Source organism: Triticum aestivum, chromosome 1A (assembly GCF_018294505.1).
Source record: "Triticum aestivum cultivar Chinese Spring chromosome 1A, IWGSC CS RefSeq v2.1, whole genome shotgun sequence".
NCBI lineage: Eukaryota > Viridiplantae > Streptophyta > Magnoliopsida > Poales > Poaceae > Triticum > Triticum aestivum.
The window spans coordinates 98,142,150-98,147,402 of record NC_057794.1 but is presented as its reverse complement, the minus strand read 5'-3'; positions in this window follow the sequence as shown (position 1 = coordinate 98,147,402).

Below are 5,253 nucleotides of genomic sequence, written 5' to 3'. Positions count from 1 at the left end.
AGGTGATGTCTTCCGGGGCATCCCCAAGCTTAGGCTTTTGGTTGTCCTTGAATTTTACCTTGGGGTGCCTTGGGAATCCCCAAGCTTAGGCTATTGCCACTCCTTGTTCCAAAATCAATCAAATCTTTTCCCCAAAACTTGAAAACTTCACAACACAAAACTCAACAGAAAATATCATGAGCTCCGTTAGTATAAGAAAATAAATCACCACTTTAAGGTAGTGTAATGAACTCATTCTTTATTTATATTGGTGTTAATCCTACTGTATTCAAACTTCTCTATGGTTCATACCCCCCGATACTAGCCATAGATGCATCAAAATAAGCAAACAACACGCGAAAAACAGAATCTGTCAAAAAATAGAACAATCTGTAGCAATTTGTAGGTTTCGAATACTTCTGTAACTCCAAAAATTCCGAGAAATAGGAAGACCAGAAAAATTTGCATATTGATCTACTGCAGTTGCAATTGGTATTTTATCACTCTCTGGTAAAAAACTAAAATTATTTTCATGAGCGTATACATTCTGTTTTTATCAGCAAGATCAAACAACAATCACCCAAGAAGAACATAAAGGCTTTACTTGGCACAAACACTAATTAAAATATAAAAAACACAATCATAACAGAGGCTAGATGAATTATTTATTACTAAACAGTAACAAAAATAAAATTGGGATGCCTCCCAACAAGCGCTATCGTTTAACGCCCCTAGCTAGGCATAAAAATAAGAATTGATCTGGGTATTGTCATATTTGGTGTGCAATCCATAAGTGGCTCTCATAATAGATTCATAAGGTAATTTAATTTTCTTCCTAGGAAAGTGTTCCATGCCTTTCCTTAATGGAAATTGGAATCTAATATTTCCTTCTTTCATGTCAATAATTGCACCAATCGTTCTAAGGAAAGGTCTGCCAAGAATAATAGGACATGTAGGATTGCAATTGATATCAAGAACAATGAAATCTACGAGCACATAATTCCTATTTGAAACAATAAGAACATCATTTATTCTTCCCATAGGTTTCTTAATGGTGGAATCCGCAAGATGCAAATTTAAAGAACAATCATCAAATTCACGGAAACCTAGCACATCACACAAAGTTTTTGGAATCGTGGAAACACTAGCACGCAAATCACATAAAGCATAGCATTCATAATCTTTAATCTTAATTTTAATAGTAGGTTCCCACTCATCATAAAGTTTTCTAGGGATAGAAACTTCTAGTTCAAGATTTTCTTTATGGGATTGCATTAAAGCGTCAACGATATGTTTAGTAAAAGCTTTATTTTGATCAAAAGCATGAGGAGAATTTCACACGGATTGCAACAAAGAAATACAATCTATCAAAGAGCAATTATCATAATTAATTCCTTGAAATCCAAAATAGTGGGTTCATTGCTATGTAAAGTTTTGACCTCTTCAATCCCACTTTTATTAATTTTTGCATCAAGATCTAAAAACTCCGAATCATTAGGACGCCTTTTAAGTAAAGTTGACTCATCTCCAGTCCCATCTTTATCAAGATTCATATTGGAAAATAAAGATTTAATAGGAGTCACATCTATCACTTTTAGATCTTCATCATTATTATCATGAAAATCTTCCGGTTTAGCGGCCATCTTATTAACTAAGGTGGCTTGCTTATCCGAAATTTGGCCCACTAAATTTTCAAGATGAGCAAACTCGGATTCCAGACCATAAAATTCCTTACACATATCACCAAGATCTTTATTCATGTATTCCATAAAACTCTTTTGTTCTTTAAACTCGTTTCTGAAGAAATTATTATGCTCAAGTTGCAAAGACATGAAACTTCTAACGTTGTTTTCAATTTCTTCCAAGCTTGTAAGGTGAGGATCAATGCCTTTTGGCAGTGCCATCAAAGCAAACAGGCAATCCGACACATAGGCACACAAGAAGCAAGCAAAAAGAGACGAGCGAAAAAGGGGCGAATAAAAGGCAAAGGTTTTCGAAAATTGTTTTAGAAGTGGGGGTGAGGAAAAAGGAGAGGCGAATGGCAAATAATGTAATGCGAGGGAGAAGAGTTTATGATGGGTACTTGGTATGTCTTGACTTGGCGTAGATCTCCCCGACAAGGGCGCCAAAAATCCTTCTTGCTACCTCTTGAGCATGCGTTGGTTTTCACTTGAAGAGGAAAGGGTGATGCAGCAAAGTAGCGTAAGTATTTCCCTAGTTTTTGAGAACCAAGGTGTCAATCCAGTAGGAGACAAGGCACAAGTCACCTAGTACCTGCACAAACAATCAAGAACCGCGCAACCAACGCGATAAAGGGGTTGTCAATCCCTTCACAGTCACTCGCAAAAGTGAGATCTGATAGAGATAGTAAACTAAATATTTTTGGTATTTTTGTTGTATAGATTGGAAAATAAAGATTGCAAAATAGTAAACAAGATGCGATGTAAATAAAAGAGATGCAATATAGTAAGAAAGAGACCCGGGGGGCATAGGTTTCACTAGTGGCTTCTCTCAGGATAGCATGTATTATGGTGGGTGAACAAATTACTGCCGAGCAATTGGTAGAAAAGCGCATAGTTATGAAGATATCTAAGGCAATGATCATGAATATAGGCATCACGTCCGTGTCAAGTAGATCAAAATGATTCTGCATCTACTACTATTACTCCACACATCGACCGCTATCCAGCATGCATCTAGAGTATTAAGTTTATAAGAACATAGTAACGCTTTAAGCAAGATGACATGATGCAGAGGGATAAACTCAACCAATATGATATAAACCCCATCCTTTTATCCTCGATGGCAACAATACAATACGTGCCTTGCCGCCCCTACTGTCACTGGGAAAGGACACCGCAAGATTGAACCCAAAGCTAAGCACTTCTCCCATTGCAAGAAAGATCAATCTAGTAGGCCAAACTAAACCGATAATTCGAAGAGACTTGCAAAGATATCAAATCATGCATATAAGAATTCAGAGAAGAACCAAGTAATATAATATTCATAGATAATCTTGCTCATAAACCCACAATTCATCGGATCTCGACAAACACACCATAAAAGAGTATTACATCGAATAGATCTCCAAGAACATCGAGGAGAACTTTGTATTGAGAATCAAAGAGAGAGAAGAAGCCATCTAGCTAATAACTATGGACCCGAAGGTCTGTGGTAAACTACTCATGCTTCATCGGAGAGGCTATGGTGTTGATGTAGAAGCCCTCCATGATCGATTCCCCCTCCGACAGATCGCCGGAAAAGGCCCCAAGATGGGATCTCACGGGTACAGAAGGTTGTCGCGGTGGAAAAGTGGTTTCGTGGCTCTTTGTGATCGATCTAGGGTATAAGAGTATATATATATATAGGTGGAAGAAGTATGTCGGTGGAGCTACATGGGGCCCACGAGGGTGGGAGCGCGCCCTCCTGCCTCGTGGATGCCTCACGGAGTTCCAGACTTCAACTCCAAGTCTTCTGGTTTGCTTTCGGTGCAAGAAAGATAATCGCAAAGGTTTCATTCCGTCTGGATTCTGTTTGGTATTCCTTTTCTGCGAAACTCTAAAATAGGCAAAAAACAGAAACTGGCACTGGGCCTTCGGTTAATAGGTTAGTCCCAAAAATAATATAAAAGAGCATATTAAAGCCCATTAAACATCCAAAACAGATAATATAATAGCATGGAACAATCAAAAATTATAGATACGTTGGAGACGTATCAAGCATCCCCAAGCTTAATTCATGCTCGTCCTCGAGTAGGTAAATGATAAAAACAGAATTTTTGATGTGGAATGCTACCTAACATAATTATCAATGTAATTTTCTTTATTGTGGCATGAATGTTTAGATCCGAAAGATTCAAGACAAAAGTTTAATATTGACATAAAAATAATAATACTTCAAGCATACTAATAAAGCAATCATGTCTTCTCAAAATAACATGGCCAAAGAAAGCTATCCCTACAAAATCACATAGTTTGGCTATGCTCTATCTTCATCACACAATATATTTAAATCATGCACAACCCCGATGACAAGCCAAGCAATTGTTTCATACTTTTGATGTTCTCAAACTTTTCAATCTTCACATAATACATGAGCGTGAGCCATGGATATAGCACTATAGGTGGAATAGAATGGTGGTTGTGGAGAAGACAACAAGGAGAAGATAGTCTCACATCAACTAGGCGTATCAACGGGCTATGAAGATGCCCATCAATACATATCAATGTGAGTGAGTAGGGATTTCCATGCAATGGATGCACTAGAGCTATAAGGGTATGAAAGCTCAATAAGAAACTAAGTGGGTGTGCATCCAACTCGCTTGCTCACGAAGACCTAGGGCATTTTCAGGAAGCCCATCATTGGAATATACAAGCCAAGTTCTATAATGTAAAATTCCTACTAGTATACGGAAGTGACAAAATAGGAGACTCTCTATCATGAAGATCATGGTGCTACTTTGAAGCACAAGTGTGGAAAAAGAATAGTAGAATTGTCCCTTCTCTCTTTTTCCCTCATTTTTTTTATTTGGGCATTTTTTATGGCCTCTTTTTTCTTTTTTTCGTCCGGAGTCCCATCCCAACTTGTGGGGGAATCATAGTCTCCATCATCCTTTCTTCACATGGGACAATGCTCTAATAATGATGGTCATCACACTTTTATTTAATTACAACTCAAGAATTACAACTTGATACTTAGAACAAAATATGACTCTGTGAATGCCTCCGGTGGTGTACTGGGATGTGCAATGAATCAAGAGTGACATGTACGAAAAATTATGAACGGTAGCTTTGCCACAAATACGATGTCAACTACATGATCATGCAAGGCAATATGACAATGATGGAGCGTGTCTTAATAAATGAAATGGTGGAAAGTTGCATGGCAATATATCTCAGAATGGCTATGGAAATGCCATAATAGGTAGGTATGGTGGCTGTTTTGAGGAAGGTAAATGGTGGGTTTATGGTACCGGCGAAAGTTGCGCGGTACTAGAGAGGCTAGCAATGGTAGAAGGGTGAGAGTGCGTATAATCCATGGACTCAACATTAGTCATAAAGAACTCACATACTTATTGCAAAAATCTATTAGTTATCGAAACGAAGTATTACGTGCATGCTCCTAGGGGGATAGATTGGTAGGAAAAGACCATCGCTCGTCCCCGACCGCCACTCATAAGGAAGACAATCAAAAAATAAATCATGCTCCGACTTCATCACATAACGGTTCACCATACGTGCATTCATGCTACGGGAATCACAAACTTTAACACAA